The following is a 25106-nucleotide window of genomic DNA, read 5'->3' as shown; positions in this document are numbered from 1 at the left end:
GAGAGCTGAGCCGCTAGATTTGCTGCCGGTAGTTTCGAGTGGCGCAGAGGTATTGTGCAGAAGCTTCACGAACTCGAATCGGAATCACTGGAGGGGAGGCGACATTCTTTTCGAGGAATTCTGTTGAGAAAATTTAGAGAACTGTTTTTTGAGGCTGACTGCAGAACAATTCTAGTTGTGGCAATGTACATTTGAGACAAGGCGTGTGAAGATAGGGTGAGAGGCATTGTCGCTCGTACAGAGGCATACAGGCAGTCGTTTCTCCCTCGCTGAATTTGGGAGCGGAATGGAAAGAGGAAATGACTGCAGTCGGTTAGGAGAACTTTTTATGTGTACCAGTTACTAATATTGTTTCATATGGTTGCTGCTCCACCTACATTGATTATTTTGTACTGAATGCAGCAGTTTTATTACCTCTGTAGTTTCTAGTTAGTATTTCACTTGCCTTTGGAGCTTCTTACTGGCTCTCTCGCTTGGGATTAGCCTTTAACTTGCATCAGCTGTGGGGAGAGGTTCCCGCGACATTGGTTAAAGTTCAGCAATGCCAGATCTGTACAAGTATTTTGATATTTGAAAGTGAACATGCGATAATGAATCAACACTGTCTGTTTCTATTTCTTACAGGCACCTGATTTCTTTCTGGCATGATCTAATTTATGCATAGCATTAGACACAGGAAATAGAGTACTTTTTTGAGACTGGTCTAAAGTTACGGTTTAAGTGTTTGTACTACTACTGAAACAGAAATTTTACTCAAGAGCAACATAGTTGGTGTACACTTTAAGTTTAGTTAGACCTTTTTAAGTATAAATGTAAAGTTTTACGCCTTCTGTAGCGGTCTGTAACTTAGTTTGTGTCCAGAATTTTCAAAAATTGCAAAAAGTTACACAAAGTTAACATGACTGAGTATAGTAGTTGTGCAGGATACCGCCTGCCACAGACCATATGGTGGGTTGCAAAGTTTGTAAGCAGATGGAAATGAATGTTCCAGTGGATGTATCTCTTGTTGCATGCATGATTATATGAGCACATGGGATGATTATTATGCAGCGGGTAGTGTGTGTGTGTGTGTGTGTGTGCGTGTGTGTGTGTGTGTGTGTGTCAGGTAGAGCCGACCTGGTGCCCTTGTTGTATTTGAAATATGTCGACCGACTTATTGTGTACGAAGCAGTGACTTTTATATTTTTTGTCGGTACGTCAGGAAATTTCCATGTTACTGGCCTGAATCACTTAGCTGTCTGGTGAGGAAATTGTATTTCAGTGCTTACAGATATGTTTAGATTTCAGCGTTTTCTTCCTAAGTGACTGAAGGAAATGGTACGCAGAGAAGGTAGTTTTGGGGTGTGTTTGAATGTAGATGAAGGATTGGGTAGCAACTGCATGCCGAGGTGAAAGAAGGGGAATCTGTGGAGTGAACTATGAAGAAATGTGCCAAATGAATTTGTTAAGAGATGGAGTGCACCTATTTTTAATGGGAGAAGTTTTTGATTATGGGCTAGTGCTGTGGATCTGTTTGTAATACGCTGGTTAATCCGTACCGCAGAAGCGAGATTTCTAGGTTTGTGACTTGTCGCTCGGAAGAAGTGTATTCAGAATTGTTGGCAGTTTTGCGGCTGTTAGTTTGTTTCATTTGGTGTGTGTGTCTCGATAGTAGAGAGTAAGTGTGTCGATTTTTGTGCAGGAGCCTTTCTGATGCAGAGCGAGGCAGGAGGCTGATAGAGGCGGCTGTGGAGGGGGCGGTGGAGGAGGTGCGGGCGTTGCTCGCGGCTGGGGCGGACGTGGGGGCGAGGGGCGGGGTCGGGTTGACCGCCCTGCACTGCGCTGCATGGAACGGCCACGCGGCTGTGGTGCGGCTGCTGCTCTCTGCGGCGTCCGACCCCAACGCCAGGAATCAGGGGGGGCTGACACCGCTGCACTTGGCGGCATGGAATGGCCACGCAGAAGCGGCGGCTGCGTTGCTGCAGGCCGGAGCCGACAGGGGGGTGAGGGCTGATGACGGGAGGACCCCCCTGGACTACGCCAGGCGGCGCAACCATCAGGAGATCGTCGAGATGCTAACAGGGCGTTAATACGTGCCACTAGAGAAAATGACATCCTGTACTTCATTGTACAGGATATTAAAATAAAAAATTGAAGAAAAAATCACTTTCTCTATTCATTTCTACCTTTTGCAGTCCACACAATTTCTCCAGTACCACCACAACTACTGCAACAACAGGAGATATCTGTAAACCAACGTGACAAACCTTCCTTTTGAGAATTCACTATGTAAAACATTTCACAAGCAATTTCTGCAAAAGCTCGGCAACAATTGCAAAATACTCCATCATTCATAAACTCCACTTCTCTCTCCCTCTCTGTCTTGTGTTTCTCGTCCCCCATACAGTATTCAAACAGCTTACAAGAATACAGCCGACGTCTCTAACAACCGCCTGTATTTCGAAACGTAAACACCCAATCTCTTCCAAAAGACAAATGCGAGAATACCGGTTGTTGTGTGACACGTCGCCCAGCCGCAATAACGTCACTTTTTTCCACCAGTCCGCTACATTACCTAATTACTGCAAACTATTTGCTAGCAGTGTATATGGTGCTACATTACATCACTGCAAACTGCACCCTACTCATATTACTGCCATATAACCTCTTCACTTAGAATGTATCTTCAGATTTCACACTGAATTCACTTCTGTGCGTGCACTGCACAAGTACTTTTCATGTTTAACTGTAATGTCACATTGGTAGCAGTGCTCACACCACATCATGCTCACACCATCTGCAGGCTTCTTGCTAGCTCACCTTCAAATAAAGAGAATTGAAGAACCACCTAAAATCATTAGACTCCTAAACACCTCCCTTGCTGCTCTTACAGAACAAACTACCATCTCAAGGAATTATACTCAATCGCGTGAGACATGCAGCCATCACTGGAATTATTCGGCAGTTTCCCAAAGTACACTTTTGCGTCTCTGTACACGCTTTGGAAGCAGACCACACTTCGAACATTCATTCCCCTGTCTGCTGCGATACAATTAGACTTGGCATCCCCATGGGTGCATGTGTGACCAAAGTGGCAGACTGCATTCTGAACAAGAGCCTCTGTGGCCCTCATGTGCCAGCGTTACACACGGAAGATCCTTAACATTCTCTACGAGGAAGTAGCGACGTCAGAAGAAAGTATTGACTTGGTGAGTGACCTCCACGGCATTGATGAATACTTCAGGCTCTGCCAGTTGATCCTCAACATAAATAAATGTAATATACTGTGCATACACAGGAAAAGAAATCCACTACTGTACAATTACACTGCTGATCACAAATTGCTGGAAACAGTAAGTCACCTACCGTAAAATATCTAGCAGTAACTATCCAGAGCCACCTTGCGTGCAATGACCAAAAATACTAATTGGTAACAAACTGCGGCAGATCTTTCCTCAGCGATTCCATAATCATATGTTTTGGGCTCCTAAGTCCAAATGTCGTGCTTCCTGCCCTGTAGTATGTAGGCTTCACAACGAAAGCCTCAAAATTTTCCGACTTTTCTCAGATTTTCATTTATTTCACAAAGACTACGTGTTTCTCAAAGTTGACAACCCAACACAAAATTAAATTGGACAAACTCTTCTACAACATGCAGCAATCAGCAGTGATTTTCTGACGGCGAGTGGTGACCTCGCTAGAGCGTCCTAAAAAAAACGGTGACTCCCCAAAATTCGGATCGCGCCTAACGCCATTCACCTGTTGCACTCTGCTATTACGGCACTTTGGAACGGTACGGCACGCGTCAGCAGACGGAAAACAGCCCAGAACTCCATTTGCGTTCTTCGCATCGTCAAACACAATAGCACTCACGGCAGACATCCGCTGTCGAAACGGACGTCATATATTTTGAAACGTGTTCGCATTTATTTAAACTAGTGCTTTTAAGTGTGTGGTTGGTATCTGAGAAATGGCTAAAATTTATTTTGATATCGAAATACGCAAATCTCAGTCCAGTGCGACAGAAAAGTCTAGAAAAAAATTTTGTTCCGAAGTATGCGAAGCACACGCTACACGATGCGAAATCCAGGCTAGCCGGTACATCAAACAATTCGCCTGCGAGAGAGGAGGTCGTTTTCGTTGTAATTTATACATACCATTTATCTGCAAAACAGATAACTCAATTTAAAATATTGGTCCTGAATATTGTAAATCTTTATCTTCAGACTTGTAAACAATAACTGCACCAGATCTGCCACCGTATTTATAGTGCAAATGAAGATAAAATGTAACGCATCCCGCTTTGTGTCAAAACTGCTCCAAAATTCACAAGATAACGCCTTTCTGAAATAATTTAGGGATTCGGAAAGTCTGAAATGATAATTTCACAGATACATTCTGGTGTGTGGCGGAGGACAGTTTGAGTACCACAGCTGTTTCGGCCTTTTCCTGTTGCAGTCGCGATGCTAGAAATATCTCTGGACTACTTGTCTATTAAGAGCTCTGAATGGAAAGTAGGAAACCCGGAGAACATCTGGCGTGCATTTCCTCGCCATGTTACAGTTTTAGGTGGAACCTTTAACCTGCCACCTTTGCAGTGGGCGACATAGGTGGCCGAGACTGTTGGCAGGGCCAGGGAATCGTGAGAAAGTGATCCAAGTGCTTCACTCAAAAACTACCTCGGGCCTTTAATCTGAGAAACGGGTCATGAAGACAGCATCTTAGACTTTCAAGTGACAAATAGACCCGAACTTTTCGAATCTGTTAGGGTAGAACGGGGAATCAGCTATCACAAGAGTGTTACAGTGTCACTGAATACGACCGTAGAGAGAAATAGAAAATAAGTTGGGAATATTATTGTGCTTAGCAAGAGCGACGAGAAACAGGCTTCAGCTTTCCTTTCCTTTCCTCTGCAGCACCAACAGCGCGGGTATCAGTGGAAGGAGTGGAAGAGCATTGTGAAATACGCTTCAGACTGCTGTGTACCGACCAAATGCGTTTCAAGCCCGGTTTCACAGCGACGAGTTCATGCCACTTGTTTTCATTTAAGTGCGCGTCTGCGCACGCCAGATCACGAGATAACAAAGAAATTTCCGAGATCCGAATTTCATCGATAAAAATGACGCCAAAGTAACAGTTCCTTCTGGAAAGAGCAACATATCTGTAACATGTTGCATGACTCTCTACGTAACGAAAGCCTGTGTAAACATTCGGTCTTGTCTCTTTGGCAGAAACGCTTACAGCACTGTTATTCCCGTGCAAACAGCAACAGGTGGCGTCAGACTGCCCGCGCAGTCGCCGAGGGGAAACTCGCAGGTGGGGGCGCGACGCAGAATGCGGGCAGCGAATCCGGCAGAGGGCCGCGCATGCGCAGAAGGTGCGGCGGGGCGGGAGCAGGCGGTAGGGGCGGTCCGACCACGGCGGCGGAGAAAAGACCGGCCACACGACAGGGGGGCCGAAACTAAATCGGAACCATCACTTTCCGCATTAAATGTGTTATACTGTTTAGCGATTACTGCTCCAGTTGTACTCAACAATTTCAAAGTCGGTGATGATCGCAGACACCGGTGTCCGGCTGCCATTTGATGTCCCAGTATTACAAAGATATTTTCTCTCGCCCTCCCAGCAGTTTCGCAGTTACGTCACAGCACGCTACATCTGTCTAATGGCAGTCCACTATGTACTAACACCGAACATTATTTCCATAACAACCTCTGTTAAAATTAGTGCGCTGGATGATTTAATACATGTAATGTTTTATTTTTGCAGCAAGTCTCAATGACAGGTATAGGAACATCCGCTGACTTTCAAGCTGTCATTACTATCGATCCAGAAATCAACAGCGCTACGGCAGTTCTTTTAAGGGATGGGTTTACACCTGAAAACGTCCAACTTTATCCCAGCAGACGTGCAATTGCATGTTCTGTCGCTGAGACATTGCGCTTGAATATTTACTCGCCATGCGGGACTGACGTTACACATGCACGATCGGACTATTTTTTTAATCAGGATGTCCCACATCTTTTGGTAAATATGTATATGTGAAGCACACGCCACACGATGCGAATTAGAGGCTAGTCAGTACATCGAACAATTCGCCTGCGAGAGAGCAGGCCGATTTCAATCTAATTTGTATATGTCATTTGTCTCCAAAACAAATGACTCTGATTAAAATGTTGGCCCTGAATATTGTTCATCTTCATGTTTAGATTTCATTTACCTGTTTGAAACATCTGAAATGATATATTTACACAGATATATTGTGACAGTCACTGTACCTTACGGTGGACATGAACATTGATGGTAATTAAATTTGTGGGCCTAGCTGTCCGAACGGAACGCTCCTCTGTTCTGGAACCAGTTACTATTAAGAGAGTGACGGAACTGTCAAAAACGTACGGTACAGGTCCAGCGCGACAGCCGTCTGGAGGCAGAAAGGGTGCCAGCATCACAGAATCAGCAGACGGGTTCGATACGCCCGCGCATGCGCAGAAGTACGCCTTCTGCTTCTCGCTCGGGTGGCCACCGGCCAAGTGCAGAGTCTCGTAATGCAGATTTTGCGCCTTTTGCGGTGAGTAACTCTTCACGAACACAGTAACTAAAGGATGTAGAAAAAGAGCCGGGAGGACACATTGTGACAGGCGTTGTGAATGTGGTCACATCTCTAAACCTCTGCACTCCCTCCGCGTCAAACTGCTGGGGAAAGATTTTTCAGCGATCGAGTCCCGTATTTTCTGAGACAGGCAAAAGTGGACTTCGTCAGCGCAGGACATTTTAATTGTATTTTAAGGGAGACTGACTCAGAAGGCGCGACACCCTTCTGTGTCTGCCCTGCAAAATCTGACTGCAGGTCTGGACACGGAAGCCGCAGCTGAGCGGCGCGCCGCCACACGCACTCACTGCACGCACGCCTCGCCAGTGTCGGCTTCGCGGCCTGACAGACTCCACACCACAGCAGGGTGTGAGTGACTGTGCAGGATTACGACGCAGCCCCTGTCAGCTTCTCCGACCGTGACACTGAATTGTGAAAGCAAAAAAAAGGTCTACCTCGTTCCAAAATAATTCGCAGAGGAAATTAAATTGTAACCTCCTCCACATAACATCGGTGAATATACATTTCATTGCTCGGTACAAATCGTGGGTTAACCGCAAACGCTTCTTCCGTAACGCGAGTGACTGGCGGCTGAATCTTGCAAAACCCGGTGGTCGGAAATTATTTACAGATGTCGCCTACAGGATTGAAGTAAAGCGTGAATTACATTTTGAATTATTTGAAAGTTGTAAGAATAATTAGTAATTCTCACTACATCATTCAAAAAAATAATTCGTTCACGTGACATATCAGACTGTAAATAATACAAAACATGTTGGCAAGTCCTACATATGACTTACTTATCTACAGAATTTTCATTTGGGGAATAGTAAACAGTTACATTATGTATAAAATGCTACACAGGCAACCATGTCCTCCAGATAAACTCATGTGGAGAAACACTGGCTACGGTGGCTGGAAATGAACAAGTAGGGGCGAAGCCTTCGACTGCAGGCGACAGACTAACTGGGCGACATTTTGGAAGAAAATTTCCTCCAACTGACAGCATAGCGAGGCCGTGGAGATGGTGTAAAGCGTCTGGTGCCAAAGTTAAAAAAGAAACTGGAGAGTCGAAAAGGGAAGAATCAACACACTGTTGTCCAAAGTGTGATGTTGCGCTGTGCATGCCAGAATGCTTTGAACCATTTCACACTCTTAACAATACCACCACTTGCAAAGTAAGTTAGAAATCAGCTTAATAATGTTGCTCACGCACCATATGTTCGCCTCATCGGGCAACATCAAAGTTATTGACTGTGGATGGTATCGTCAGAATGCAAATAATGAGGTCACTGAAAAAAGAGTCATTAATTTGGCACTTACCTTGAATGGATTCCCACGCAGATTTCGTCCAAGTCGTTATGGCTCATCTTGTTGATTCTAGGGTGATCCACTTTGACTGCTAGAAGTTCCAGATCTGTGTTTTAGCAATATTTGAAGACGTAAGAAATGCGTTTTTGCGGAAATTCTTAATGATCAAACAATCCCAGATCAGAATAATGGTATGGTAGAAGTAATTTTTGACTTGGTGTTCACGATCCACATTTTTATTAAACTTCTTGTAAATTCACATATACTTCTTCTTAATTGTCAAATCAAGAAAACAGTTTTGTATCAATCTTCGTATACTTCATTTCCACTTTAACGAAATACAAGACTTGACTGTTCTTTTATAAAGCGAAATAACAACTTCTGCCAAAGCGAAACAAAGACTGCTCTGTGCGCATTCGCGCCAAAATGGTTACAATTAAGTCAAAGATTATGACAGTCCCACAGAAAAGAATACACACAAGAACCATATCACTGTAATATATCCATACATCGGAGTAGCTATACATTAATAAAACCAAATGTGAATATTGTCACAAAAATGTCTGTTACTTGGCAGAAAAGCAGTACGATATTACTGGCATCGACAACTGGAGTTGGAGTGCCGTAATGGTCAGTTAAATAAAGAACCATTACAACACGAAAGCCATTTACGTATACAAATTATTTATAAAAAATTGTAATTAGTTGTGTATTGCGATATTTTTTAATAAATGCGTTTCAGTTTGTTTTTTATAAAACATAAACAAGTCCAATATTCATTTTACCTATAATAAACCCTACTGTAAAAACTTTATTTTCTTTGTTTCAGCTATAAACTTGCGATAACAGTGCAAATTTAAGCGGAGTTGGTTACTATAACGTGTTACTTCATTTTAAAGTTTAATGTACAGGGGTGAAACGGACAAAGTGCAACGATTTATCTGTAACCGTTCGTAAATTGTGATTTTTTTAAAAAAACGACAGAACACCCCAGTCTGGCGAGCTAGTGTGTCATACTGAGTCCCAGACTTCAAAGTGTTGACTTGTTGTTCCGGTGAGAGGCAGCAAGGCCAGGCTCACTCGATTACGGGGCCAGCGTGTGTGGGCGGTGGTGTTGTGACGTCACCACAGTGTGTCGGCAAGAGGCGCCTGCCGCGTCCTGCAGTTGATGACAGACTGAGGCAGAGAAACTGCAGGGACACTCACTGAGGTCTTGGTGACGCGAGATAAAATTACAACTTTTTTCTTTTCCATTATCGTCACAATTATTGTAACATTTTCAATATGTCGAACGTAGTATTGAAAGTCTAAACCGGATGTAACCACTTACCAAATGAAAGGAGGAGGTACTGGTTTCTGTACGTTTCATAGCGTGCTTTTGGGCAGGGCACCTCCACTTTGCAAATAAAACACAGTTGTTGACAGAGGAAATGGTGGCAGCCAAAAGACATTAATGACATGCTGGAAAAGAACAGTGCTATTACTACAATTCATGTGGGGCTCTGTAGAAAACATTTGAGGCAGCAGAATGTAATGTTTAAAACGTTAACCAGATGTAATTTGTTATAAAGTGAAAGTAACAAGTACTCATGATCCCTACTTCTCAAAAAGATTGTTCGAGTAGAGCATCTTCCATTTGCAGATAAAATGCAGTCATCGGCAGAGTAGACTGAAAGACGTCCGTTAAATGCTGATAAAGAACAGCAGAATACCACATTCCAGATACGAAGCTGTAGACAATAGCCTTTGACGTTGCAGAGAGTAATATCAAAAAATGTTAACCACATGTAATTACTTATCCAGTGCTAGAAGGAAGTACTTATTTCTCTTCATTTGGGCATCTTTCCTTGGCAAAAAATAAATAAAAAAATACAGTCGATATCAGAATAAATGGCGGCAGCGACGTGGCGCTCATCAACCTGCTGGTAAGGAACAGGAGACAGCATTTGAGGCAGCAGGGTCCCATATGAACAGTGTCTAACCAGGTCTGTTTGCCTACCAAGCGGAAGAAGGGAGGAGCAGCTGCGTCGCTGGAGGGTGTCCACGTGTTTGTCGTCGCTGCCGGGGAGAGAGAGGGGCGCTGGAGTTCCAGCGTCAGGGGGGTAGTTGTGAGTTGAGACGCCGAGCAGGGGGCTCTGGGCAGTGCAGGCGTGAAGTTAAGAGCGCCTGCGTTTAAGTAAAGTGCTCTGTGTTTGAATGCTGTGAAACAGAGGAGAGAGATACGATTAACAGTTCAGAATGAAATGAGGTGTAAAGATCTCAGAAAAGAGTATGAAGAGGAATGAAGGTAACATTTTTTTTATTTACTGCTACTGCAGTCGCGCTAGTTACATTAGTTTCATTGTTGAATTAGACAGCCATATCAAGGAAATTGAGATTTTTCATTAAAGATTGTTTAATTTTCACTGTGAGGGTTTTTTCATGTCTGTCAATTATTTCGCTGACGTTTGTGGGAGGAAGATTTTGGTATCGGTGTCTTCCTTTGACAATATTAATAAATGTTGTAATATGAACTGCATACGGGTAATAATATATCCGATAATGTAAAAACATTTTGCTAAAGGCATATTTCAGCACATCCTCGGTCCAAGTCACTTTTATTCAAAGCAGTGTCTCTCTCAGTGGTGTGTGTAAAACAGTTTGCTCGCTGTCTGGAGCATTGCACTGGGCCCTCAGCAACTGGAGTCAGAAATTTGCAACTGGAGCGCAGAGAGCAGCCAAGCACTGTGTTTCCAAGCAATTACATTACGAGGTGAGATGTTTCCATTTCAGGATCTGTTTGCTACGAAAATTATCAACGGACAGGGAACATTTCACAAACAGCATTACTTGCAGACCATTAACACACGGGGACCACTTTGCTTTTATTAAAGAGATTAATAGTAAAGTTCAGGTTTTAATCAGTTTACCGTTTTTACGGTATCAATACAGTAGAACAACATATCATCACGTTGGAACACATAAGAGTCACGTTATTGCAGGGAAAAGAACAGCCACAAAAGAATGTACATCATGCGATTAGAAGCATACCAACTGACTTACATAATTTCACCGCACTGACTGACTACGGATCTCCAGTTACATCCTATAGTGATGCAGCGGGCAATAAACACAATGCGAATAATTCTTGCTCTACAATCCCATTACAAAGGACTAAAGTTAGAGGAGCAGTTTCAGGAAAAAGAATAGATGTAAAAACCACACACACACACACACGCACACACACACACACACACACACACACACACACACACACACACACTTAAAATTTCTTGTTCACAGCCACACAATTTATGCAGATTTTTGGATCGTCCAACTTTTTAAAAACTGAAGCTAAGCTGCGTATGGGTTTTTTAACAGAACATGATGCCATTTCGGACTAAGAAGGTGCATTACACTTTCAGCAGAGCATTTCAATACACAAATGGGAAATTAACACATCATTTTTAACTGACACGTATTTTGCCACAGTCAATGTAGATGAAGGATTAAATTTCGACGTTTCGCAGTCAGTCAGACCCAAGGAAGACAGTTGTGAAGCAGCAACAGACGAACCAAACAACACTCTCCATTGGACAGATTTTTCAGATCACCACTAATTCAACTGCTATTGATACAACTTTGCTCTCGCCACATTTAATTTTGAAGAATAAAAATCAGCCAGGCAAAATAAAAGAACTTGTGACTTTCCGCAAGTCACAGCGTCTACGTCATCGTTGACAGACAGACACTGCAACGGTTAATACAAAAGAGGCAGCTGAGAAGAGGAAAACGCTACAACAGAAGGTAAGTCACACTAAAAAATCTGAAGTTGGACAGTAAGTTTTAGTTCAAACACGCCCATTGTCTTAGTAAAGCAAAGAACAGGTGTCAGAAATTTGCATTGCCTTATAACGGACCATTTCGGAATCGACGAATCCCATTTCCTAACGTAGGACATCTTGAAACACTCAGAACGAAAGCTTCGACAGGTCTTCATCACATCACCAATACAAATCCGTTCACTGTGTAATTGTTTGACTTTGTACTCCTCATGGACACAAAACCATACCGATACATAACACTTCGTTTCCTTATGACGTCGACCGTTTGTAGGTAGAAATTAAACTTTTTCTATAGGTTTTCTTTCATTGACATGTATGTGTACATGACAATAACATTTTTATCTCATACAGCACAAGCCATTTTGGATGTTTATTTTCACTGTGTCATGATTGTTACAGAGTATATACCATTCCGTGTTCTAACATAACTGACCCCGATATTTACAATACATCAATATAAAAGCAAAAGTTACGTAAAAGAAGACAGTAAAGACTCCTTCGCCAAAGACAAACGCAACACAAAAGATAAAAGCAACATGTGAAACAATAACATAGAATTCCGCCCGAGCTAATACATTTTCTCTTACAAGTTAAGGTACATAAGTATGCAATAACGGATTCCAGATAGTACTGATAAAACAGGTAGAGTATGAATATTTGCATAGGTATGACACGTACTGTCAACTATCGGAGAAGATATTTAATTTCTTCGTCTTCCACTGGGATACTCCAATCCTGAGCTATAACCAGGGTTTCTTCATCGATTGTAAGAATTTTACTCTCGGTGTCGTGTGTGAAATGAAGACTTAAGGATTAATTATACATGAAGCATGTGTAGCAATGATTTATGAATTTGTACAATGAAGATATGGTGAGACAACAGGAAGTGAGGATAGCGAACTTTTCACGATTATTATGCAGACGTTTATGATTTATAATATGAAGTGTGGCACACTGATGTTTGGGAGTGTTAGGTATTACGAGATGATTTAACCTTTGGAGCATGTTTTGTTGATTCTATTTTGGTGTGTTTCTCTGATGAATAGAATTTCTAATGAAACTTCCGAACAGATAAAAACTGTGTGCCTGACCGAGACTCGAACTCGGGACCGTTGCCTTTGGCAGGAGAGCTTCTGTAAAGTTTGGAAAGTAGGAGACGAGGTACTGGCGGAAGTAAAGCTGTGAGGACGGGGCGTTAGTCATGCTTGGGAAGCTCAGATGGTAGAGCACTTGCACGCGAAAGGCAAAGGTCCCGAGTTGGAGTCTCGGTCTGGCACACAGTTTTACTCTGCCAGGAAGTTTGATATCAGCGCACACTCCGCTGCAGAGTGAAACTCTCATTCTAGAATTTCTAATGGTTTGCGATAAGGTGTTGCAAAGCGGTAAGACAAAACTGTGAATTTACAGGAAGATAAACACTTACTTTCAAACATATGCCTTTATTTCTTTGGGAATAACAACCTGAAGGTTTGAAGACGCTTATTACGATTTACTTGCTTTGATGAAATTTGTGACTTTGCTTCCACTAATCGATTTTCTTCTCATTCACAGAATAATAATATAATTTATCATTCCTTTTCGCCCACATTTAATCGACTTCATCGGAAAGAGATAATTTCTTAATTATTTTTATTCTGCACATTGACTTTAGTTGTTCATAGGTATTAAGTACTCTTCTTGATCACACTTAAATTTCGCATTTGGGGTGATTATAAGTAACTGGCACGTGCATAGGTTAAGGTTTTCTGGACACATTTTCATTTGCTTTATCTTTTTTTGTGTGACTGACAGACAACTGAGAAATGCAAAGTATTGTTCAGATTCCATTCCATTCCTTTCCTTTAGCCTGTATACTTACGTGCATTTACTCGAGTACATAGAAACACACACTCTGCAGAAATCACTATTGTACTCTTGCATAACAACACAATGTTTACCTATTGATATTTTGATAATGCATTATACATGTAATGACTATTGTATTTTAATGTTTCTTTTCTAGCACAGTGAAAAAAAATTTCGATTATGATTTTTCTGTTTGACGTGTTACCACAGACACATCTGTGTAAATTGTAATGCTGATATTCGTGAGAAATGTTTGTTAGTCTTTGTCATTTAATCCGAGAATCTTCTATACGTAGTTTTAGATAAACGTCTTAGCTTTATTTTGTTTCACTGTATCGTAACAGAATATACGTACTTTGTGAAAGCGGCACATTCGTGGACTCCAGTATAGTTATTCTCTGGACTGTGAGAAAGTTGGAGGTATTATTAACGTTTCCTTTACCACGACATGCCGCATCGATTATCCTGATTTTTGGCGACTTCACAGACATTTCGTTAAAAGTGACATGGAGGTACCTTCTGTGAGCGGTCTGGCTCTGAGTTGTCACTGGATTTGTTGCTGACACGTACTGAGTGCACCAAGTCTGCTCTCAGCCGCCTCCCACACAGTCACGATACGACGCTTTCACTTGGAGAGGTATTACAACGTCATGAGTCCTGGAAGACACTCCAACATGTGCTACATAGCGTGCTGTGTACTCTCAGACCAACAGCTGCGTGTGTGAAAACCACGAAAAGACAATGCTTTGATACACATTTGCTACGACTAAAAGACGACGTAATCACAATTAGTCTCACGAGATTTTGTGCAGAATAACGATAAAAAATAAAGTCATGAATGTAATTTTTTCCCTCAATTGATGACTTTATAGCTAATGCACAATAATGGAGTAGACCATTTTCTCAACTTGCGCACACTTCCTTCAAACGAAATGTAACGTATTCTGAGTACACCTGAGCACCAATGTAAACAACATTTGTAACTCGACGTGGCGTTCACCTGAGCATGAAATGGACGAAGCTTTCTGCAAAATAATTTATGAGCGAGTAGGCGACACTACTTGCAAAACAAGTACGTTACGAGGTGAGGTATTTCCATTCCAGGATCTGTTTGCTACGAAAATCATCAATGGACAGGGATCATTTCACCAACAGGAGCATTAACACATGAGGACCACTTTGTTTTTATTAAGTAGATCAATAATTAATTTTAAGATTTAATCAATTTGCACACTTTTACCACATGAACACAGTAACAGAACATATTATCACGTTGGGAGACATAAGAGACACGTTATTGCAGGGAAAAAACAGCCGCAAGAGGTGTATCATGGAATTATGAAGACATCAATTGACTCACACAATTTCACCGCGGTAATTGACTATGGATTTCGAGTTACATTGATTATTTATGCCGCATGTAATAAACGCAGTCCGAATAATTCTTGCCCTACAGTCCCACTAGAAAAGACTAAAGATAGAGGAGCAGTTTCAGGAAAAGGAGTAGATGTAACCCTAAAGACACACTTAATATTTGCTGTTCAAGTCCACATATTTTATGCAGAAGCGCCGCAACACGGCGTGGTATGGACTCGCCTAATGTCTGAAGTAGTGCTGGAGGGAACTGACACCATGAATCCTGCAGGGCTGTTCATAAATCCGGAAGAATAAGAGGGGGTGGAGATCTCCTCTGAACAGTATGCTGCAGGTTTGACAGCCGTCGGAAGCGTTGAAAATCAGAAGAGCGTTCCTGGAGACACTCTGTAGCATCTCTGGACGAGCAGGATGTCGCATTGTCCTGCTGGAATTGCCCAAGTCCGTCGTTGTGCACAACGGACGTGAATGGACGCAGGTGATCAGACGGTATGGTTACGTACTTGTCACCTGTCAGGGTCGTATCTAGACGTGCCACGGGTCCCGTATCACTCCAGCTGCACCATTACAGCGCCTCCACCAGCTTGAACAGTCCCCTGCTGAAATGCAGGGTCCATAGTTTCATGTGGTTGTATCCACACCCGTACACGTCCATCCACTCGATACAATGTGGAAGGAGATTCGTCCGACCAGGCAACGTGTTTCCAATCATCAACAGTCCAGTGATGGTGTTGACGGGCGTAAAGCTTTGTGTCGTGCAGTCATCAAGGGTACACGAGTGGGCCTTCGGATCCGAAACCCCTTTTCGATGAGTGGTTGGCACGCGGACACTTGTCGATGGCCCAGCATTGCAATCTGCAGAAATTTGCGGAAGGGTTGCACTTCTGTCACGTCGAACGATTCTCTTCAGTCGTTGATGGTCCTGTTCTTGCAGGATGTTTTTTAGGCTGCAGCGATGTCGGAGATTTGATGTTTTCCTGTATCCTGATATTGTAGGTACACCACTGAAATGGTCGTCCCGGAAAATGCCCACTTCATCGCTACCTCGGAGTTGCTGTGTCCCATCGCTGGTGCGCCGACTATAACACCGCGTTCAGACTCACTTAAATCTTGATAAGCTGCCATGGTAGCAGCAGTAACCCATCTGTGTAGATGAACTACATGCCGTACAGGAATCTGTAGATATCACTTTTATAAAATTAAAGAAAGAAATACTCATTTCCCTACATCTCAAAGGCAGCTTTCGAGCACGGCATGTTCTGTTTGCAGATGAAAGGCAGCCGACTGCAGAGTTAATGGTGGCAGACAGGTGGTACTCGTTATGCTGCAGATGAAGTACAGGAGAATAAGCGTATTACTACATGACTTGTATGAATCTGTAATGAGTGTGTGAGATAATGGCATTTAATTTCTAAAAAAATAGTCATGTAATTACTTACCAAGTAACAGAAAGTGGTTTTCAGTTATCCACATGTTAAAGACAACGTTGGTGTAGTTTATCTTCTCTTCGCAGAATAGTAGTAGCGAGGACTCTAAGAGTTGTGGTACCCGTTGTGGATGCCCAGCAATGTAAGCCGGTGGGTGAACACACGCCATGGGTTATCGACCATCTGAGTGCAGACCTCAGTGAAGGAGACACGATGAGTGTGGAATTATTTGTAGAAGCACAACTGTTCTTGCAGAGGGACCGGAGGTGGAAATTAAATTTTGACCTTTCGCTCGTAAGGAAAAATTTGAAAGAAAATGTTTGACGGAAAATGAGAGGAAGTGCTGATGACGTTCGGTCGTATTACCGTATATCGAATCACTCCCGTCTCCGTTAAGTATTCAGTTTCCCCTGAAAGTATTCCAGCGTTTGCTCTGAACAAGCTACATCCCCTGAATATGGGCAAAAGTAGCACAGCGCACTTGCATAAATACGCTGAGTTGTTTTAAAAGCTTCACGGTTTTAAGGCCATTGCCATTCAGCTGCACCCGCAGTACAACTGATCGAGGAGAAAATGTGTCTCTGACTCTAAATTAAGTGGTTTATAGGTCGCTGCTCTGTTTCACTAGGGTAAGAACCTTTTCTCTAGCATTATAGAAGCAGTAAATATTTTGAGTACTATTCCACGGAAACGGTGGCTATGGAACGATCCTTCAATACCCTACGAACAGCAAAGACTTGGCTCAGAACCGAATCGAGACAGACGAGGGAGACTGGCTGCGTTGTTCCTGCTGAGCGAACACCGAAACTGCGTGAAAGAATACGGCGAGATTTAAGAAAAGGAAGTATCAGAAACATCTGAGTCCAATCCAAGAACTTAAATTATTGTATTGTTACGCGAATGCATTCTTATGTTTAAAATGTTTATTGAAAGCAGTTTGTCACCAGTTTTCTGTTTTCTCTATCAAGAAATGATGCCTGGTTTGCCTACTCCCAATTCTTTGGGAATAGTATGACCTGCCCCCTCCCGCCACAATTGCTCTAGTTTATGTCGTGGGTACGCCCTTCGATTTCGCATTCATGGGGAGAAATCGTGAGGATAAGGAGTCGTATACATAAAAAGACATCTTTCTCCGGAGAAGATTATCAGAGCAAAAGAATATTCTCTCAGGAAGTTCTCAATTTCGTACGAATCTAAAATTGGAAGCGTATTCTCAGACGAGAGAGTTTCCTTCCCACTTCCTGCCCACCTCTCTGTGTGTGTCGTCTGCCGTGTCTCGCACAAAACGCACGCGTAACGCCAGACTTCATTCAGCTCGCTCAAACAGGCAAACTGTTCAGTGTACGAAGATGGAACTGGCGTCAGTGTGTTCTGTAAAGAGTTGCACTACGTTTAGATTTCACTTTTATGTGCGGCAGCAAATAGTTAAGACGATTAAAGACAATTTATAAAAATGCATTTTCTGCGATCGTATTGAATTTACGACATGTGGGAACCTTTGCTGTTACTGAAGTTAGGTCAACACATTATGTGAATGAAATCTTAAAATTACATGATTTTTTTCATCTACTCCAAACCGGAACTGTCGCAGAGTTTTCTAAGACGAGATAATTTTGTTTTAATCCGTCGCAGAATGGTGTGCTCGCGTGTCAAGGTCGCAAGCGATCGCCCGTGGGGTTCGTTACGAGAAGCAGATCGCTAGATTTGTAATCAACCAGCTGTTAATTTTTCTGATCCGCCTATATTTCTAACGTAACAAAATGAAAGATTTACGGTGTGTGAAGAGATGATGATGAATATCCGGAAATGTCAGTTGCGCACTTGTTCTGTGTATACCAAAGTTTTCTCGTACATCAGTGTGAAAACTTGAGTCTCTTAAGTAGCAAAAAAAAAAAAAAAAAAAAAAAAAAAAAAAAAAATTAATTTTCACTTCTTTTGAAAGGTCGCTCATCTCTTCTTTCATGATTTTTTGGAAGGAAATTCGCCATGCAAATAATGTTTTTATTGTAAAACTCGTAGAAGTTTCTATGGTTCCTCTCTTCTGTATTTCTTCGGGTACGTATACCTTCTTGCCTTCCAGGCAATATAAACTCTGCCTTTAATACCAAAAAGTGTGCAAAAGCTAACGTCAACAAAACTTAATCAGTTCGATGTATGCTACAGAGCACACTTCAAAAAACGGAGAATGTTCTCGGTTCGTGATTCGCCCCTCTAGTTTTATTCATACGAAATAGGAGCATGTTCTTTGTTTTTAGCGACTTCTTCCACTCATTTACTCAAGCTGAGAAATTTCTCGGGTGAAGTATATTTTCCGACTCGCTTTATCCGCGCGAACCTGGGAATGTTCTCCACAATTTCTAGTATAAAGTACATTCTCCGTTTTATTCATACGACCGAAGGTCGCGATTCTGTAAGTTGCACCAAACCATGATGACGCACACTTAGAGAGGTAATTCGGCTCAGAAAGTTTTCACTCTGGTAGGCGGCAAGTACTGGGCGTCCAGAAGGTTGTTTCAGAAACTGTTACATTATTCAATCTGAAGCTGCAAATCGAAATGTACAATTCTGTCCCAAACACAGCAATACTACTTGTGACGAACGTTTACCGCACAGGAGGCAATGTACTGTTCTTGTACGACGTTAGTACCACATACCTGTCAATTTCTGCGGGTTTTCGGCAGAATCGGGTCGGGCCAAACTGGGTTGCCAATCGCCAGAAACGTTGTATTAGTGTTTCCGCGTTTATTTCTGTTTCCTTTCTCTTTAATCTTCTCTCCTCCCACTTTGGGATTCCGAGATGAATCCCTTTTCCTCTTCCACTTCCACTTTCCTCAGCAGCGACGTCCCTGCAACAGTGCCGCTCTCACTCCAGCCTAGCGACTGGAGAACTGAAGTCGGCGTCTGAACGAGATCTCTGTCGCTGCTGCAGTTTAGCGTGGAATACGACTGAGTAAGTGCTCCCAAGCTTAGCCCGAATTATGCACAACTTTTCTCCTGTTTTTTTAATTTACGATTTCCCAAGACCATTTGAAATTTAATTTTCAAGGTTACTGCGAACCCATGTGGTGATTAAAGTACTTTAAAGAGAAAGCGTGTAATCCATTTGGAGCTGTGGATGATAACAAATCGAACACCACATTGCATTCCAGCATTGCTGATGGGGGGCGCCACGAACTTGTAAGTCATTTTCAGCCAGGTGTCCCGATACTTTTGACCACATAGTGTATGTGAAGGCATCGTCAAGATCTAAAATGGATGTTCCAGCACCAAGAAAGTGCTTAATGGTCCAAGTCAACGACAGACAGGTAGCAAATATGGTTTCCAGTCATTAAACAGTCGAGCCACAGAATTAACATCAGTACAGTAGTTACATGTGTAATGAATCTGTTCTGAAATTATACTATGGAAGATACTGGTTGACATGGCCAAAGATGAATAACGTGTCTATGTTGGACAATCCATGTCCACAGGAAGATCATAGATACATAAAATCAAACATCTTTGGAAGAGCTATGTTATCTGTGAATACATTTATAAATAAATACATCTTTGGAAGAAAAGTGTTATCTGTGACCACAAGGTGTAAACATTATGGTTATAGCACAAAAATATGACATCATGGCGAAGAAAATACCCACATCATATACTGGTTTAAATGAGAAGCATGTCCATGTGTCATACATAAGCACGGTACAGAAAATTGCGAAAGTTTGTAATTAAAATATTTTGCGTTGTAACCAGTATGTTGCAGACCACTATAGTGTCAGGCCTATGGCCTGAATGCCAAAGTTAACAGCAAAACGGATCAACATATCAGCAGATCGAATTCGCGCAGTCTCTACTAATTCAGTTCTAGGGAGATGAGAAGCCAAGGTAACGTGGCAGTACTGCACTGGTGTTAAGGATGCCAATTACATTGGCACAAGGACGCCTCATTTAATGATACATAAACGGAAAAAAATGAACATATTCTAGTGCTCGATTTCACCTTCCGCTTTGACCATAGAGTGAGGATTCACATGCACAGAATTTATTTTCTGTTGTCGACACACATTGCCACATTGGTTGTGTATTCTTGGGGTGGCATAGGTTTGTGCGTAAAACGACCTATAAATTTTGAATGTCGCCAAATCGTTAGTTCAGATAGATTCCAATCGTATGTGCTGTGTATTAGGGACAGGTGTTTTGTAGAGACCATAACAAGTTGCATTTTATACTTGGAATAAATTGTTCTCTCAGCCTTGACGAGCAAAATGAGCAGACATCACGTCGCAGCACCGTCACGTCAGCGTGCATTCACACTGTCTGTCACGTCATGTAACGTCAATTCGCTTAGTCCGTGTCAGAGTACAGTATTTCAATTGAGGAACTAGGGTTATGAATGGCCAAAGCAAACCTCATAACTTGTGTTCTTGATCAGTCTTGTTTGCTGAAGTGCTGAGGCGTGAAGCAACACCTCAAAACATCGACATTTCTGTGCTTTGGGAAAGTGGGCGTCTCTTCTGTTATTGCCAAACCTAAATAAGTTTTTGCTTTCAGATATCTCACATTGCTTGTGTGAGAACATCCAGTGCAAAAAACCTCCAAGTCGGCATCGAACATTTACAATTTGCCACGAAATCAAAGCAAAATAAGAAAATGGAGATTAAAATGTTACAAAAGCACAATATCCACTACTATACAACGAGTTAACTTACGCTGCTGGCAGATGATGATACCGTCGACACTTCATTCCCTGGAAGCCGTGACCTGCCGTGACGTGACGTGACGTGACGTGACGTGACGTGACGTGACGTGACGTGACGTGACGGTCTGTTGACGACTTGTCTGAATGCCGCCATTTCAAATGCATTGTGGAATGTTTTCACATGACGAGACTTGACGGCATCCCGAGATCATGCGACAATTTCAGCTTAATGTTGACAACATGCACACCACGCAATGCTCACACCAGAGATTTTTCTACTCTATGGCTTTGATCGACGTCATATCTGACTCACAGATGCTACTTAGAGGCGACATCTAAAGGCAATGAGGTTCAATCCTAAACCAAAGAATGTATCACAAAAAAGACAGATAATATACATACATACAATAAAATTTGATTGCAGCTCATGCGATCAATTACATAGCTATAAGTTATATTGCAAATAAATTGAGGTAACAAAAAAGAAAGTAACAACATAAAAAAACATACATGCATGAAACAAATTATCACAGTTTACGCGTGCAAGTGAAAGAACGATGCATGTCCTTTAAAATCCACTACAATATCACTCGTAGTAAACTCGTAATTTACATCTACATGGACAGTTTGCAAATCACACTTATGTGCTTGGCAAAGTGTTCATCGAACCATTTTTCACAATAATCCTCTATTATTACAGTCTGAAACAGAATGCGGAAGAAACGAACAGACGTATCTTTCCGAGCGAGACCTGATTTCCTTATTTTATGATGATGATCGTTTCTCCCTGTGGACGTCGGCGAAAAAAAAAAATGTTTTCGCATTCGGAGGAGAAAGTTAGTAATTGAAACTTCGTGGTAAGGTTCTGCCGCAACGAAACATGCCTTTATTTTAAATATGGCCGCCCCAAATTCTGTATCATGTCAGTGACACTCCCTCCCCTATTTCTCGACAATACAAAATGTGCTGCTTTTCGCTGAACATTCTCGATGAAGTCCGTTAATTCTACCTGGTAATGATCCCACACTGCACAGCAGTATTCTAGAAGAGGACGGACAACCGTAGTGTAGGCAGTCTCTCTAGTAGATCTGTTGCATCTTCAGCCAATAAAACGCAGTCTTTGGTTCCCCTCCCCCACAATATTTCCTATGTGTTCTTTCCAATTTATGTTGTTCGTAACGGTGATTCCTAGGTATTTAGTTCGATTTCCGGCCTTTAGATTAGACTGATTTATCGCCTAACCGAAGTCTAACCGATTCCGTTTAGCACTCATGTGGATGGCCTCACACTTTTCATTATTTAGGATCAATTGCCAATTAATACGAATTGTGAACTCTGTGACAGGAAATCACGAATCCAGTCACTGGCCAGCCTGTGACGATATTCCATAACCACGCAATTTGACTACAAGCCGCTTGTGAGGTACAGTGTCAGATGTCTTCTGGAACTCTACAAAGACGAAATCAATCGGAAATCCCTTGTCAATGCCACTCAATACTTCGTGTGAATAAAAACTAGTTGTGTTGACTGTGTGTTAATAGACCGTTCTCTTCGAGATAATTCATAATGTTCGAACACAATATATGTTCCAAAATCCTGCTGCAAATAGGCGTTGGTAATATGGCCCTGTAAACTGATGGATTACTCCTACTGCGTTTGTTAAGTATTGGTGTGACCTGTGCAAGTTTCCAGTCTTTGGGTTACGAATCTTTCGTCGGGGAGTTTCAACACTCAGTTTCGCTACAATCCTGTGTTCACTAATCTCAGTATATGTTTTGGTGCTCGTTATGCGAAAGTGGGTGTTTCGGGCAGGGACAATTTAAAATCAAACACAACAATGGCAAAATGACATAATTAGAAACATATGGGGAACGTATACATACAGACTCCAGACAGAACAACACAAGGAATTCTAAAAAGTTTTCAAAGCAGAAATAACAGGTTACAAGCAGTTGTACTTCAAAGATTCAAAAGGCAAACTGACTACCAACAACAAACACAACTCTGTATTACTAGCAAAATGCTTCAACAACCTTCTAAAGTGCGAGGAACCAACACAAAGACAATCTTTCAGACAGCCTCTAAAGGAAATCCCGCCTTGAGAGCCATATAACTGCATTAGACTCAACAATACAGTGGCCAGCCGAAAAACAACAGGGCGCCAGAAGAAGACGGGGTATTGGTTGAGATGTGAAAACTAGGTGGGAGCGGGCAGCTGAAACCTTTTACGGGGTTATGAAATGTTGCTGGTAGAAAGGAGGAATACCGGACGCCTGGAAATTGTCCCCCGCTCGTGGTCTCGCGGTAGCGTTCTCGCTTCCCGAGCACGGGGTCCCGGGTTCGATTCCCGGCGGGGTTAGGGATTTTCACCTGCCTCGAGATGACTGGGTGTTTGTGTTGTCCTCATCATTTCATCATCATCCAGGAAAGTGGCGAAATTGGACTGAGCAAAGATTGGGTAATTGTACGGGCGCTGATAACCACGCAGTTGAGCGCCCCACAAACCAAACATCATCAAACATCACGCCTGGAAGCAAGCCACAATCCATCCGCCACGTAAGAAGGGAGACAGGACGGGCACAAACATGTATCCAACTTCATTGTAGAACCTCTTTTGGGTAAGGCAGAAGACGTATCAGAAAGCACAACTGGGATGTACATAGCGGGATTGAGGAAAAATAGTTTTTGCCCAGAGGAAATTTCTAAATTGAAAAGAATCATCACGATCAGAACAATGTAGAACCACAACACAGTCGTTATATTCACTGATTTCAAAAAAAGCCTACGGTTCTGTAAACGGTCAGACAGTGTCCTTAACAGAGGACAATTAGTCAAACAGGCACTTACAGACGCAAGTTCAAAAGTTGAATTCGTAGGAGAAGTTTTTGAAGCCTTCACAACTAACACAGGGTTGGGCAGCGCCATGGGCTCTCACCGATTCTCTTCAGTCTGACCTCAGACAAGGACATGACAGGGAGAGACAGAGAACTACAAGAAGAAAACGTCGAAGGAATCCATCTAGAACAAGAAAAAGCATGCTTTCACTTGAAATATCTTGTTTTTTCTGACAATATTTCTATGATTTCTAGGGACATAACAGATGAAAAGGTAATGATAGAAACACTGTACGAAATTGCAACTACAACCTGATTACAAATGTCGGAAGCGAAAACGGATTACGTTGAACATATACACAATAGAGAAAAATATATACAAACACAAAATGGAAACGTCAAAAGAGTTGATAAGCTTATGTGGGAGAATGGATACAATCAAATGGTTAGACAACATCACAAGTAAAGAAAGATCGAGGAAAATTGAATTAGCAAACAAACTCACCCAAAACCGATATAATAAAAAATCAGTATCATTCCAGGCAAAAATTTAACACCACGCAACAGTAACTACACCGGATGCACCATGCAGATCTAAATGCCTAACACCGAGTACAAGAGGTGAAGGAGAAAAACTGGAAATGCAGAAATACTTCAGGGCCACAAAAGAACTAATCTAATAGCTTGACGAAATGGAGAAATGAAGAGCTATAGGGAAATATAGGAACAGTCGCAGACACAATAAGAAAGAGGAGATGAAAGTTTTACGGTCATTGTACGAATGACTACCGGCTATTGGAGAAAAATTTTAATCTCGTACTTCCAAATTAAAAAAATCACGAGGTGGCTGGAACAGCCAAGAAAAGGATACGACAAAACCGAACGTCACAGAAGACACCAGACAAGACGGGGAAAATTTCAGGCTACAGGTCAGTAGTGCAAAATTTCTTGTCCGATAACAAAACTCACAACCTAGGAGGCTGATGTCAAATGAACAGAGCCAGGCCGCCAGCCAATGCATAAAGAGATTCTGGGAAGAAGAAAAACGACGTACCATTCTCTTTGGTTCTAAGCTATCTATAGTTGATCAAATTCAATTTAAAAAAAATAGAAAACTTAAGGAGGACATAAGTAGGAAATAAGGAGAAATAAACACAGAATGCCAAAAAGAAGCACTGCAGAGGTAAGGAAAATTCACAAAAAGTGACAAATGTTCGAACCGGTCACGAGAAT

This window comes from Schistocerca cancellata, chromosome 11, assembly GCF_023864275.1.
Source record: "Schistocerca cancellata isolate TAMUIC-IGC-003103 chromosome 11, iqSchCanc2.1, whole genome shotgun sequence".
NCBI classification, from domain to species: Eukaryota; Metazoa; Arthropoda; class Insecta; order Orthoptera; family Acrididae; genus Schistocerca; species Schistocerca cancellata.
The sequence above is the reverse complement of the archived record's forward strand: the minus strand, read 5'-3'. Positions refer to the sequence as shown.